The sequence below is a fragment of the Lytechinus variegatus genome, chromosome 2 (genome assembly GCF_018143015.1).
Source record: "Lytechinus variegatus isolate NC3 chromosome 2, Lvar_3.0, whole genome shotgun sequence".
Taxonomy (NCBI): domain Eukaryota; kingdom Metazoa; phylum Echinodermata; class Echinoidea; order Temnopleuroida; family Toxopneustidae; genus Lytechinus; species Lytechinus variegatus.
The window spans coordinates 51,032,108-51,048,718 of NC_054741.1; the positions used below are offsets into that span (position 1 = coordinate 51,032,108).

The window sequence follows — 16,611 nt, forward strand, 5'->3', positions numbered from 1 at the left end:
AGGCTCAAAATCCTCAAGGCCAAGGCCAAGGCCCTCTCAAGGCCAAGGCTTGAATGTTCAAGGCCAAGGCTTTGAAAAAATAGGCCTTAAGGCGCCTTAAGGCCAAGGCCGAGCATCAAGGCACTACAACACTGGCTACAACTAGTCAGATCATAACAAAAATTACTTACTCATACCATGGTCTGAAAAGACAGACTATCAGCTGACTGGACACAGTAGGGTTGTCAAGAATGACCTCATTAAAAGCCATATCTTTGACCTACTTTTTTTACAATGCTCTGACTGCCTCTATCATTTCATTTTCCAGCAGAATAGGGAAACAAACCTATATTAAACTAAATCAAAATATTCTATTTCCATCTCACACAGCTAAATCTGATACAGAAATAAGAAAAAAAACTTTGTTGAAGACTTCTCTCTTAACTCTACCAAATTTGTTATTTTTAAATGCTTTATTAACAATGTCCAATTATATTTTGCCTAAAAATAGTACAATGATTCTCATTTCAATTGAAACTCAAGCAGACTTAAATAACCCTTATTTATGGTAACTATCACAAGATAAATTCCAATAGAATATTACAATATGACCACTGAGTGTTTTAATTCATCCACACACGTTTTATTCATCCATAAATTAGAATGTTCTTTAAGTCGAAATTCTTTCCAGTTTTCATGCTATTTGAACATTACTCAATTAATGCATGGGAGACCATACTTTGAACAATGCTACCAGAATTCTACATGATAGGAAGTGTCTGTGGTATCCAACATGCTCTTTGGTTGTATACTAAGGTGTATTACATGGGCGACTGCCCCAATTAATGGCCGTACATCTTGTAATTACATTAACATCAACCATTAACTCACCATCAAGGACAAGATAATGAGAAGATAGAAGAAACCTGCCCAGATCTCAATTGAGCATACTCCCAGCCTACCTGCACGTTTCTTGTTATTATATATACGGTCTATACGTTTCACTTCATTTTGGTGTAGTTAAAGATTACGTGCTTATACAGCGCGTCCCAAAAAAAACTATACACTTTTGAAATGGCCACCAAATAATAAACCTTGCACTTTGGAGAAAAAGACTCACATATATGGAAAGCCAATGAAGTCAACTTTCAAATGACACCAAAAAGTTGGAAAAATATTCATGCTTGAGCGAGCACTGCCCACTGAAACAAAGGGTATGAAAATTAGGGTGGGCTGGAATTAGCCTTCCAATTTATGTCAGTTGTTAAGAGGTAAATCCTTTCGAACTTGCAAAGTTAAGGGCGTTGTGATAAATTAAAGATCAACCGTGATCAGTCTTGATAGCTTAAGCAAATTTTATTAGTTATTAAATTGAACTTTAAAGCATGAGTGAACACAAATTACACTTTTGGGGCAGCATTTCAACTTCATCATTTGGATCTCTTTTGGGGCAGCATTTCAACTTTATCATGGGGATCTCAGCAATGTGTTCATGGGAGTCGGCCAGTTGGGAGAATAGGGGGTGAGATAGGGCTTCAGTGGGAGAAGCAGGTTGATGAAATAAGGGTCAACAGAACATTCAGCCCCGCCCCCTCCCTCTTTCCCGCCCACCCCTCCGATTGAGAGACTGATGGCTAATCTCATGTACGCGTGAAGTCCAGAGCAGAATGTTGGTTTAATGATTAATTATGAATTAGGGCATCAACTTTTTCCTATCAATCATTTAATCAACAATCTATCAGTAAATCAACTCATTCAATGTGCAATGTGATCAATCAAACATTCATTTTTTTCCAATAATCATCATAATCATTAATTTTTTGGTAATCATTCAAACTGACCATCAGCCAACGGTCATTTGCCAGTTAAGTTTTGAAAAGGCTACAATCCAGGAGGTGAGACAGAGAGAGGGGGGGGGGCTGGGAAATGGAGGTAAAGAGGGGAGGGTACATATGACTTTTAATTTGTAAAAGGACAAAAAGAAGAGGAATGCCCCTTTAACCAAATCTTAGCATATCTCGCCCTCTTGCTTGTAACAGGTACAAGTACCATCACATTACTCTGACTCTCACGAACACACTTCTGAGGTCCACAAGATGAATATGCTACACTAAAATTACAATTCCTGTTCACTCATGCATTACATTTCAATTTAGTAGTTCATGAAATTTGCCTATTAAAACCAAACTTATCTCACTCATGAATAGCATAACACCCTTAGCTTTGTAAGTTCCAAAGGACTAACCTCTCAAAAAACTGTATGACTGATTCCTGCCCAGCCTAGCCAAGCTTAGTCTCTCAGGAGGAGAGAAGTGGGGGAGGGGTAGAGATGGAGGGAGGGGTTGCTAAATGTTCTGTTGACTTTTATCCCATCAATTTACTTCACCTACCTAAGTCATATTACCGCCCTCTTCTCCTTACTGTCATGAACACATTGTTGAGATCCACATGATCCACATGATAAAGCTGCACTAAAAATTGCCTTTCATTATCACTCATGCATTAAATTTCAATTTAATAACGTATGAAATTTTCACAAACAACAAACTGATCACATCTTCTTTAATTCACCACATAACCTTCAACTTTGCAAGTACCAAACAAAAAATCTAAAAGAAATTGGAAGCCTAATTCCAGCCCACCCTATTTTGCATACCCTTTGTTTCAGTGGGCAGTGCTCGCTCAAGCATGAATAATTTTCCAACTTTTTGGTGTCATTTGAAAGTTGACTTTATTGGCTTTCCATATCTATAAGTCTTTTCCCCCAAAGTGCTACATTTTTTATGTGGCAGCCGTTTCAAAAGTGTATAGTTTTTTTTGGGACGCACTGTAGATGCAGAGGATGCTATACAGCTGGAAAATCATCGAGATAAAGAGGAAATCAATTACCCATGCAAATGTGTTTAGAAAATGTGTTATTACTGCAATTTATGTGTTATCATTTTCAAATTTTAATCATCATCACTTTAATCATAATCATAGTTATCATTTAAAAGAAAATAGCATTACTTTATCATTATTTTTAGAAGCATAATTACTATTATCAACGATCAGTGGTCAAATTAAATTCTATAAAAATATGAGTTTGAATATGTAGGACTAGCATACATACATTTTAAGTTAAATGGGGTGATTTTTTGAGCCTTGTAAAAAGAATCCAGAAAGGACCCAATAATATTGTAATGAAGTAAACTGACACAGAAACAATAATCAAATCCATAACAATCCCACAAAAGATGCTTTGAATATCTTTCAGAAATAATCAAAATTCAAAGTGGCTGTTTAAAATTTGGTTAGACCATAAAGTGAGCTGTCGATGATCTAACGTTGTGCTCTGAATAGGAGCGCCGATAATTCAGCTTTGTTAGCTACTTCCTTCGGCAAACTTCTTGCCTTATTTTTATTTGAACTCCACCATAGAGACCACGATGACCTCATCGGGACAAGAGAGAACCATTATAACCTGGGCAAAGAGACAGGTAGCAGCATACCGCATAAAAAGCAAATAAAAGACATCTGACATGCTAGTCACATACAGGAACTTGAGTAGGTGGGACTAACGCTATGCAAATACTGTCAAATTGACCATGGCACAAACACGTTGCAGAGCGTCAATCCAGTCACTTATACTGCTTCCATCGTTTAGCCTGTCAACACGCGCTGCACACTAATGGAAAACGATTCCTGAAACAAGAGGGCTGAGAAAACCCAAGTAAATTAGGATTCTAACTCGATGGGCATAAGCCAGGCAGCCAGCCACCTGAGTGATTTGAATAAATTTGCATTAGTTTCGTCCCACTTTCCCTCCAAATTCATTTTCTCCATCAAGAACAGTTTCATAATTTGACTGCCAGAGCACATCTGGGCATATATCTTCGAGACCCTATCATATATCACTGATTCTATAATAACACAATATCTAAGTTAATTGACACTTTTTCAGAGTCTGAAAGAAGAATACTATTTGCATACTTATTGTTGAGTTGAGCTTTTACCCTCTAACTTTTAGAAACCAAGAAACATGACATAGCAGTAATTATCAATCATTATCTTCCCCTAAATTGCATTTTGCCAGACAGTCTATATTTAAAATACACCAAACCATGGAGGGCAGGCACAGTGGAGTCTTTCCTGTATTACATGTATCAACAGTTTTCTTTTCAAATGTCAAAACCATTGTCATTTGCGTCTTCAACCTAAATAGGCAGATATCCTCTTTCTTGTGTGTGTTCATATCAGAATTCAATGCTGCTTCTAATCTTAATCACAATTAGGAAATACATACTATTTGGGAAAAGTTTTTGGAGGAAAGAGCACTAATAAATATGGTTTAGGAATTATCAAAATATTAATTAGTGAAATGGGTTGAATTACCCTGGGAAATGCCTACTCATGCTGATTTGATGTCATGTATGAACTTGATGAAGATGAGCATCTTGTTATCTTTCATGAGAAAGGGGTGCAAGGCCAGACCCGTCTGCCAAGATGCAACCTAAGGCCAGGAACAATGCAAGACAGGAAACAGCACCAGCTTTGAACTCCCTAGGTGGGTCTCAGCCCTCATCATCATTATCCTTCTCATCGTCACTGTCACCATCATCCTATGGCTGTCTGTCTGGTAATCTAGCCAAGATGGAATCATGTTACCCCCTTGTATCCCATCACAGGCCCCCTTCTAACTTCCCTTACCCCTGCAATGAGAATCAACCCCTATTTCCTGGCCTCAAGGATCCAACCCCCTTCGTCTTCTTCATCAGAGAGTAAACTCGACTCTGGAAACACAAAGCTAATCATAAGGAATTGTCTTCGGTTTAAACAAACATCGAATCATCCCAGACCCGTGAATTTCCGCCACCGCGAAATCTTGCTGATTCTCGTTTCATCGCGAGCCGTTTTGCCGACGTCATTTGTCCTTCTGTATCATCTAGAAATATGTCATCTCATAAAGGGAAAGAAGAGAGTGGCCCTAAAGAGGATTCGCTTCAGAGTTAGTCAATGTCTGTGATCTATTGATCAAGTTTGTTGTGAAATGAAGAGGAATGAGTGTACCATTTGGGCAGGAAAGAAGGCAACAAATCAAATAATGAAATCAAAAACTCATCTTAATGAAAAGAAATGTGAAGCAGGTGTGTACTTAATCCCCTTCCTCTTGTCTGTCAGGGCTACTTTACAATTATCATCTAACGAGAGACTCTAACCGTCTTTTCTCGGTCTGACCATAGAGGGAGTGTCCCAAGTATCACCTTTTTACTCTCTTCCTCAAAACCTCTTTTCTTTCATTCTGTTTTGATATGATTTGTATCACCAAAGTCTTTTTATCTGCTTACAAGGGGTTTCACCAACAAGTTAGTTCCCCTATCAAAAGTCAAAGAATATTGTACAATAACTCTGTATCCCCTTGTTTTCATGCAATTTATTACCAAGAAGTCCCAGTCTCCCTTTGACAGATTATGCCTTTGAAGACAATATTGATAACTTTGAAAAAGAAAAAGGTTAAGCTCCCTTTCATGAATTTCAGAACCATCAGCACATTAAAACTATAAATAAACATTAACAAAGTTAATGAAGTGATATACCACCTCAATGAAACTTGCTTGTGAAATTGAATTTATTGAATTCGGCGTAGGCTTTTCATTAGAAATGGTTCATTAGAAATACAGAGATACACTAAAAAAGGAATTCCCTGACAAGGTTTGTGAGCTTGCATGTTTGCAGTTTGTGAGGCAAAAAGATGGGTGAAAAAGTGTATAATCTTATTAGTACGAGACACCATGACACAAACGGAAGAAGCAAGACTTCACTTTGCTATGGAATAATCAAGAAAATTCACTTAGCATAATCATGAAATCATACGCATTTTTGCACCCAATGTTTTTTTCCCTTCTCATTGTTAAGCCATCTTTTTTTGTATTTCCCTTGCTATCTCGTCATCTTTTCCATCATCCAGAGTGTTCCGCTGATGAGATTTGAAACGAGAGGAAAGAGAGAGAAAGAGTGGAGGCTACTTCTCAACCTGAGCAATTATTCAATTAACAGAGGAGGGGCTGAGCGTATAAGACGAATACGAGTCGCAGCGATTCGTTACTTGCTTGATTAAATCGCCTATGGGTATGCATCGCACTCATCTTCATTTCCTAGCCCGGTTCCCCCTGGGCTTTGCGTCTAATTATAATGCATAACATACTTCATGTTGTTCTTCTAGACTTAAGTTTCCAAAAAAAAAAAGAAATTCAACTTCGTTAGTAGATAATTGGAAAACTCTACTTGGGATGGTTTTTTTCTCCTATCCCCTGCTTACGACAATCCTCCACAGAAAGTTATTATATGATGGGATAATGATTTTCATAATAACTTAGCTTTTATCTCCCTAAGTATCAGCATTGTCTCCATTCCGCGTATGATGAGATTTTAATCAAGACGAATAATGACAGGCTTAATGTTTTATTCCTTTACTAGAACTTGACCTTAAACTAAAGTTCCATTATCACTCATTACCATCCCGACCATAACAACAGGCTTGACAAATGACGAATGACATAAAGGAATAATCTACTATTAGCAGGAATAGCAATGCCCCAGTAAATCACCCAGGCGAGGATTAGCATTTCTGATGTATTTAATAATGCATGTTTTCAATAAATGTGCATCTTCATTACACCACCGCTGAACCGCTTTAATGTGTCGCGTACGTTGAACCCCGCCAAAGGTAGTTCAGCCATCTTCATAATTCAGATATATTTTCCAATTCTGAGCTTTTTTGGGGATTAAAGAAAATGCTTTCCGCCGTTATTTCCAGGACAATTATTCATGTTATGGAAGAGAAAGTCATGACAATTATTCATGTTATGGAAGAGAAAGTCATTACTGATCTGCTCGGGTGAAATCCAACACTTCATGGTGAAAAGAAGTTAAACATATGTTGTCGTTATTTTAGTTGAAAATCATAACTTTTCTAGGAAGCCTTATCCACATGAAATTTATCAAAACATCTGCACTGTAATATCTTTGTTTGTCAACATTTCAATCAGTAAAAAATGGCTCTTATATTCATCTAAAGGCACTGGATTCCTTTTCACACCAGAAGTTTACAAACTAATATTTTATTTTCATTTTGTTGATTAGACTGATACAGGAAACTGGCAATCAGAGATTCTCGGAGATCCCAGGACAAAATAATCTTAGAAATATGTAATTTGTATGTATTCCTTTGAGTTTTAAACTTGATACTTGGCATGACGTAGATGAGAAGAGGATGTGAACCCAATAACTAGGTGTTATATAGAAGTCATACGAGGACAGTGCATCTCCAATGGCTATTACTTTGCCCTAATCAATAATTCAACAATTTCATTACCTGTTCTATCCCCCATGCCCATCTTACTTCTAAACCTCTTGATTAGGCAACGCAAACAAATCCTTCAAATTACCTCATCACAAACTTAACGACAAGACGCCCCGTTCCCTCTGGGATTTCAAAACAATCATAGCACCAAATATCACCTATGGAAAAAATATTGCAGAAATTACAATTACAAGTCGTAGTAGATTGGTGCATCGCAACTAATTCTAATTAGATAACACCTTCTAAATGAGAGGAAGAGAGATGCCTTGATGTAATGCTAATACTTCAATGTTCAGACAAGAATCCCCCGATGTACAGGCACTGGGATTATTTATAAACGACAAACACAAAATTATTCAGCAAATTGGCAACACATCCATCTTCCAACTTGTATTAAGGATGACTTTTTTTTCATTTCTTCTTTTTGTTTGATTGAAATTAATGTAATATCCAGCATCGCATGTGCTATTCTGATGGTACTATTTTCCCTAGTAATTTTGATCAAGTTTAACAGATGAAGGGTTATTTCCTATAACAGCTGCTGATATACTTAACAACAAGTTCTTATAATTAATTGGGTGGACTGCAAGTTTTCATTAACAATGTGTTTATTACTACTACAGAATAGTAAAATCATTAATATCAATTTTCTTTTGATACATGAGGAACAATGGATTTGCTAGTACTGCTGGATTTGACCTGACACAACTTTTGTGTCAAACTCTGCCCCCTTCCAACTCCCTGCTTCTCTGTCCTGGTTTGTCTGGGTAACTGGGAAAGCCCTAAAAAAATTTAAAAGGTCCTCTGAAATTCCCTTAAAATCCACTATAAACTGTGATTATTAGGGCTTGTTAGGTAAAAGAGTAGTCCCAGAAAAAAAAACATACACAGCTGGCTGGTAAATCACAGCATGTAGTGGTCAGTGTCTTTGGTCTTTGACCTTACCCTCATTTTGACATCATACCCCTTCCCCCCAGCCTACCTTTTCCCCCTACCCTCAGACCTCTACAAAAACATGAGTGCATGCAGCGATTAATTTCACGCTTGTCACTTGCGCATCGTCCTAACACCACTTTAGTTGATTAACTGCCTCATATAAACACAGCGTCATCATCTGCATAATTAACTTACGAATTTGAACTAGGCGACGGGTGCTTCATCAGCAGTTCTTATGAGAAGGCAAAATAGTTCTCTGCATAGATTTGCATTCCGAGCTCAATTGTGTATGAATGCGTGTCAGTAGTGTCTGTGTGCAGTTAACAATATTAATCACCAATTCTCTATCAAATGCATTTTCGTAACAGCAATATGTTCAACTTTTTACATCATGTGAAACGGTGTGATAAATACATATACATATATATATATATATATATATATATATCTAAAATGATTGGTATAACAGGCTAACCAATTGGTAAACACAAAATATTACTTACATATTGATAATAACCAGATATCATAAATAAATCTTATAAAGAGAATCAATCTATATGAGAGTGTACTCCAATGTATGGCAATAAGATAAACTGAGTGTTTTTTTTTTTTCCAAACTTATTATCATGATTACATTAAAACATTATCTTGATGCTAACTATCCACATATTTGCTGAACCTAAGTGAAAAGATCTGAATACTTTCCATGTAATATTAATATTCCTGAACTGGTGAGAACGCGATCGAAACTTTTCCCAGGCGTTAAAGATTCCAATAAGATTAGAAAGTGTATCAAGCCATCCACCCTCAAATGGGAGTGAACATAATATCAATATGGCTACAACACGGAGCATTAATTCTAATCACATTAGACACTTTAATTCTTCCAACTTAACATACAATGTGTGTTCCATTCATCTCTGCATTAGGAATATAAACCAGGGGCTAAATAATTGTCTTGGAGATTAGCAGCTGCTACTGTCTGCTAACGAGTTCCGTCTAATTAACGCTGATGACGACTTGAATGTTGCCCTAATGTTTATTACATTTTGGTGAGAAGAAAGGGAGAGAGGTAATTGCTAAACATAATGAGGCACAAATGTTTCAATGATTGCCACGCATGCTGAATGTAATTGGAATTTTAATAATGAATGCTTCGTTATTTAGTGAACTACATTAGCAGGGAACCTGCTATGGGTAAAAAAGGAAAAAGGAATTAAAATTAGATTATATTCCCACAGATTACACCCTAATGACTTTACTCATTAAAACTAGCTCAGCCTGTACACATCATTCAAATCTTTTTATCGCATAAACCAATTAAAGTGCTCCATTTTGGCCCTACCTGAATCATATTCAAAGCTCTCTGTCCCATCCCAACCTCATAATTCTGGTTGAATTATTAAAACGTATTTATTGTTGTTGTCAAATTATCAATTATCATTATTATTATCATTATCACTACCATTAACATCATCATCATCATCATCATCTTCACAATTTTTATTATTATTGTAATTATCATTATTATTCACACAGGCCATGAAGACTATGAGTTTTCAAGAAAAAAAATTATGAACTACAATCCTGGTGGAAAGATCCGCTTTTAATTCCAAGACACATTCAAAAAAGCAGAATTTCAATGGCTACCCAATATCCCTTGCCAGTACTAAGATGATACAAAGGGGATGTTTTCAATCATACACATAAAACGGTTTCAGCTCTCAACGTGACTAAGATACATTGAACCTATGGATTTTCCCTCTGAATTATGAATAAAGGAGTGCGCAGAGATCAATAAATTAATCTGAGCGGGTCCTAAGTTCATGTTACAAGCAGCACACATTTTGCGGCAGGGCAGCTGCAAGACCAGATACAAAATCTTGGGGAGATTTTGATGGATAATAGAGAGCACAACAGATCCTTCACGAAACGATATACATGGGACTACAAATTTCATGTAGAATGCTCTTCTTATTGATTTTCCACCAAGAATGAAGCAAAAGCCTCGATCTCAGGTAAAGTATATTTCTAAGAAAAAGAGAGAAGGGTTGATTCTAAAGGCTACCCAGATAAGAATCAAATCAAAGATATCGCATTATATTCTCATTTTCTTTGTTGTCATATCTTTGAAGCTGCCTTCATTTGAAATGGATGATATGAGAGAAAGAGTAAGAGACAGAGAATTTAAGAAATTCATCTCTTTAATTTTTTGAACTCTCAAAAGGTTATCCACTCCTGTATTCCACTCTGTAATAAATTAGGTGTTTTTTTCAATCTAATCAAGCTCACTGATTTCATCTCAGGATTAATAAATGCTTATGAAATATTTCATTCAACCACAACCTTCGACCATCCCCCGAACGTAAATTCTCTACAAGCAGGTCGTGTTACTATATGCTTGGCACAACAACACAATTTGCGTTGGAATAAAAAGGAGGAAATCGTCCAAATCCTGTGACCAAGAACTCCACTAATCATGTCTCAGTCCAATATCCAATATTTTAGGTCAGGTTCACTGATGTATTAGCCTTCTATACATTCCCAGCATCAAGATAAGAAGAGTAAGTAATTAACAATCAGCAACACCAAGTCTTTGTCCACTTTAATTTCCAAACGTACAGGTAAAAGTATCATTTTGGGTGATATAAAGTAATTGAAGATTAACACATGGGTTTACTTTGTTTAATCTTCAAGGGGTACTCCAGGCTGAAAATAATATGATCTGGACAGATAAAGTAAAGCAGACAAACAATACACTTACAATTTCATCAAAATCGGACAAGGAATAACAAAGTTATAGCGTTTCGAAGTTTTGCAATATTTTGTTGAAACAGTACATGTCTTCACAAATATGCAATGTGTAAGCTGATATGTCATATCCCATTTTTTCTTTTGCATTTCATTAAACATGTATGAAATTATATTCTTTCAACTTTTGTCCTCCAAATATGAAAAAAATTGGGATGCCTTATGATTTCACATGTAAACATAATCACTGCTACAGCTGATATTATTATAATGGAGACATATATATATATCATACACATGTATGAAAGTATAAAATAATTATGACTTAATGTAAAAAAAAACCTAAGAAAAGGACATCATCAGCCCAGCTATCGCATATTCATGAGTGTGGATATAACTATTTTCACAAAATATTGCTGAATTTAAAGATTCGTTATCAGATTTTGATATAATTTACAGCATTTTGCTGTGTGCTTTACTTACTTTATTCAGATTTAATCATTTTCAACTGAGAGAACCCCTTTAGAAATGAAAAGTTGAGTTTTTATATTTACCTTGTACATCTTGTTCCCACTGGAGCTACAGAAGGAGAGTACAGATGTGACAGAAAGATCTGAATAAAAGAAAGAAAAAGGTAGAAGTACATAATTATCCATGCACAATGTGTGAGCATATGAATGATCTTTTACAGTAACATATGAAATGTCAATTTATTTAAGTGTACTTTTCATGCAAGATGTTTGAAAGAAGTAAACAACAAAACAGAATATTCCAAGATAAAAATATGAGAAAGAATAGGATTTTGTTTCAAGATATGTTTCAAGAAAGAAATGTCAATCTATTATTAGTCAAGATTCAATAGCGTTGTGTATAATGTATGTAGGACTGTGTAATTATGTTTTTCAATATGGTGATTCATTTTCTTTCGCTTTTCTCTCTGATTCTTTCATTACCACTAGGACTCTCATTCTTTCTTTCTCACGGTCAATAAAAAAAAACTTTTAGCACCAGTGATCTGTACGAATTATTCTGACATCTTATCTGAAAGAATGGCCCCCTTCACTACCTCCACCTCAGCCTACATTCTGACAAGTATAAAAGATGACATGAGGGACCAAAATGGATATTACGCGGACATTCCATATCTCAGATTTCACTCCCACGGGATGCTTATTAAGACCCGCTGATGCCATCACTAAGTTGGCAACACAGCTGGTATTAATTACCTAGAAGCATACTCCTGTCTTTAATGTCTTCCTTCTATCAAAAGCATTTTTTAAAAATCATCACGGAAATCACATAAAATATCAGAAGTTCCAATTACTAACAAAACTCAAACATGTTTTTTGAATTTTTCCAGCGACTTCAACTCGAAGGAGTAATACAATCAAATCAAATAATTTCCTTTTGATGATTGAGGACTAAAATACAAATGTGAAACTATCAAAAAAAAAATTGCTGGAAATTTTTATTCATAATTGTTTAAAACTTATGCAACCTGTAGTCCCATGTGAAGCCATGAATCTAGGCCCTAATGAATCTAAGAAGACACACAACTCAAATGCAAATGACTTACTTAAATAAATTAATATGCACAGCATTAATATGATTATGTTCATCACACAAAGAGCTTGTTTCATTACAACCACCACTTCATTGCATACCACGGAATACGTTAAACTGGACCAACCACAAACTTTACTATTATCATCAATATTTAGCACATTTTTAATATGCAAGTATAATGAAAATTTTCAAAAAATGAGAAAAGTTGAAATCTAAATCTACATAACAAATACATGTAGGCCTACTTCATTCTTTGGTTTTGAAGAAATACACAAGGAGGTTTGGTCTCTTCAAGGAAGATACGATGATACGATGAACAGACAATAAAGGAGAGAGAGAGAGAATTGAAATGTGAGAGATAATCACTTTTGTGGTTTCTTGCTAAAACGAAGATTCTTTGTCTAGCTGATTTCAAATCATTTTCTGCTGCACTGCAGGCAAAACTAAATAAACCCTGACCTTAGCCTGACCTTGGTAGAAGAAGCATGCCACAAGTTGGCTGATTTGCAACCCAAGCCAGCGCAATCAATTACAAAACTTTCTCATCTTTTGAATCTTCTCCACGGCCTGCCCGGCCCAGGAACCAGTTGGATGAGAGCCATCACAAGATGGCGCAGATGACAAGGAAAGGAAGGAGAGACAGTCACAGATTGGGAGACTTCTCAACAAAGTGAAGATGATGTGCATTACAACACCAGATAATTAATGTGAAAAATGCAATAATGTATACTTAATAAATCAGTACTTTAAAAACTAGAAAGGCACCTTGTGCAGGAATGGATTTTTCTTTTTGAGGGGGGGATAGGGTTCAGTCATGTTAGGTAGATAGAGATGAAGGTGAGGGATAGGCCTAGCTAAAATAAAATCTTAATAGTAGGTGTTTTCAAACCGCCTCGATCATAAGAATCCCCGTTAAATTACGAGAACTTTTTCAGGCTAAAAGCTACCCATTAATTATTCCTGCATTCACACCGCCCTGAAACATACCAAGTTCCTGAAGTTAAACGAGCATGTGCAGTATGGTCTGATCAGCAGGCAAGGCGCGAGATTCAAAATCACTAGCCCAGCAGCCACCCACGGCGCCCGCGCCCAACGACACGCTGGGCTAAAAGTTCTCGTAATTTCGCCAAGTACCTACTATTTAGCGGGTATTTTCTTTCGGGGAAATTACGCGTAGTTTGCTTTCACATTACCAAAATACCTGGTATTTTCTGATCGGGGTAAATTTCCCCATCAGAGAATACCTGGAACTGACGAATTTCGAGGCAGTCTGAAAACACCTAATTGTGTTTGTCCTGGCATCATTATCAGCCTACTCACCCCAACAAAATTGATGATCAAGAAATTAAATAATACTGGTCCTCTTTAGTATAGCAGACTAACAGCTCATTTAATTGGTAAGAAAAAAAAGTTTATCATAATCACAATCAGGGAATAAAAGAAGGGTTTAATGGGAATGGTTGTTAACGAGGAGGAATGGGCTGGCTCAGTGTGGAGACAATGCAATCCTTAAGCACTAGTGATTAAGTTTGAGCGAATCTTTCCAATGGTATCTTTTGATTTACATTATTATCTCTTGACGACTGCAAGTCATAATATAGGGCATTTATAGGGAGCCTACTGCACCCCTTTTGTAAGCTACCCATTTACCTATTCAGACACGGTTCTATACAAACAGGGTCCATGCATGATAAATTAAACCAGACAGAAATATGTGTAACTCTATGCTGACTATGAAAGGACCCGCAGATTATAGGGCCAGGGGCACCAAGTGATTAACTTTTTTTGTTTGTCTCAGAGTTCCGATAGGGGGAACAGAATGAGAAAGAGAGAGACCTGAAAGAAAAGCATAGTTATGAAAACAGGGAGGGAAAAAATGGGGAAACAAGAGAAGGAATTATAATGTATGGGAATATATGGTGGTGTGTATGGATTGTTTATGCGTTATCTGACAAACGAGAAATGTACCAGAATCCAATCAAGAGCCGCTACCTCGCTAAATTCCTCTCTGGATTGTATAAATAATGGAGGAGCGTGACCCCGCCTGACCTCAAGAAGCAGGGCCAAAGATGAGGTTGATTAGCTTACACTGGTTCCTTCTTCTCTGGCGTGCTCTCTCTCTTCTTTGGTTGTTTCTTGATGAAGTGTGCCCCATCTGGCGATGATTAGACCCCACAGTCTTGGCAGTGACAGAACCATTGGGGTCAGGGGCTAATTAGGCTAGGGGCCCATGGCAACCAATCCAGACCCCACTACCTCTGGTCTGGCAGTGGCATCTCCCTTGTCTTTGAAAACTTTCCCATGCTCTGGTCGTATCTATGGTCAGTCACATCATGGACCTACTCCATGGTCACATTGATTGAAACAGTTAATAATAGGCTTGCTTTGATATTTTCCCATCATTAAAAACTAGCCATATGGAAGGATTTTTAATCTAACAAGCTAAATTGCAAAGGTAAAAATCATATTATAAGCACAAACAAAGTAATCATATTATCATGGCCTCTTCTCTAATTGGCGATGCATTTGTGGGAAAATGACGCTAATGATAAAACCCATTTAAAAGCGCTCTTAATTAGTTAAAAGTTGTGAACGCAGTCCTCGGGAGCTCTTAAAGCACCCCTGATATCCCAACACGAAAGTAGGAATTGAGTAATCCCTGCTATCATTAGAATGTACAGAGCAAATAATGACGCTGAAGGCAGGCAGGCACATTTGCTTCATCAAGTTCATTACTATGAAATGCCAATTATTTCTCAAGCACAGAGATTGTTCCACTCTGGTATGTGGGCTTCTGATGAAGGCTTGATATTTATAGCTATATCACATTTAGACAGAAGGAGAAGAGACAAGAGAGAAAGGGGGAGAGAGTGAGAGAGAGAGGAGGATGTAAAGATAGGAAAAAATAGGAAGGAAGAGTACAAGGAGTACTCTGTTCAGCTGTCTAAAATCATCAGATTAACTGCTCCCATTCCGGGCATTTATATCTAATCCACACCCCACTCCAAACCCCTGATAATCCCACAACCCAAGATGGTGGTGAGCAAAAGGCAAAACTTTCTTTTTGCATACGTGTCTAATTTCATCTCTTGTCTTTTTTTCCATTGAAACATAAAAGCCCCGGCCAAGTGTTTTTGTGTTTGTCAACTTTATTACTTTGGAAAATGGCAGTAATTATGTTCGGCTGTGTCACTTCATAGCTGGCATACAAACCGAAAGTCACCAGGATCAGACGACAATCAGTGGGTCCAAATCAGAACCAGTCTGACATGCTGAATTTTAGCTGTAACTAGACAAGTTTTTGGTCACAAAGTGAAGCTATTATTTCTCATCTTTTGACTTACCTCTTCATATCTTCTCATGTCTGATGAGGAGGCCCAGGTAGAGGGGGGAATTAATACCTAGTCTTTGCTCAAAGACCAGTTCACACATTCAAATTTCACTGATATAACATGGAATATTTTGTCAAAAGCAGAATCTATGACTCATGTATAAATAAAAGATATCAAATTCCACCTTTTTTGAAAGTGTAAAGAGGTTGACATAATAAAAGAGATCAATTTAATCATCTCTGATTCAAACACATAGCCTCATACCCCATGAAAAAGTTGAAAAAATTATATATCAATTAAATATTGAACAAAATGGTTTGTAAATGTTGCAATATTATGACGAGCTTAACAAAATCTGGGGAGCTATGCAGAAAGGGAACACATAATGTGAGTGTGAATTTTGATCATACGCAATCAGAAAGGTATGCTTCCCAACTGTGGAAAAAAACATGCACACAATTCTTCCAATCGTCTCACTTTCGAGAAAGTATTCAGTTATGGTCAATCAGAGTTTCACAGAGATTACTTGGGTTCCTATATCACTACATCCAACAAGGAAAAGTTGTGGAGGAGGGGGGGGGGGGTATAAAAACTTTCTTTTTAAGCAAACATCTCTCTTTGCTTTCATTTTGCTAAAATCTGTATGATCTCCACTTACGAATAGCTGGTCATATCAAGGGTCTGGTGATATGAGATTAAGGAGTC

The 16,611-nt window shown here is 36.8% G+C and overlaps 1 protein-coding gene across 4 annotated transcripts in view; it reads right to left on the minus strand.

The window, feature by feature from the left end:
- Positions 1–16,611, minus strand: part of LOC121408301 (zinc finger homeobox protein 3-like) — a 115,839-nt gene that overhangs the window by 30,117 nt on the left and 69,111 nt on the right. For all 4 annotated transcript variants that reach the window (XM_041599714.1, XM_041599715.1, XM_041599716.1 and 1 more), the window contains one exon: positions 11,563–11,621. The gene's annotated coding sequence lies outside the window, so the exon portion shown is untranslated. The remainder of the gene's footprint in view (positions 1–11,562; positions 11,622–16,611) is intronic.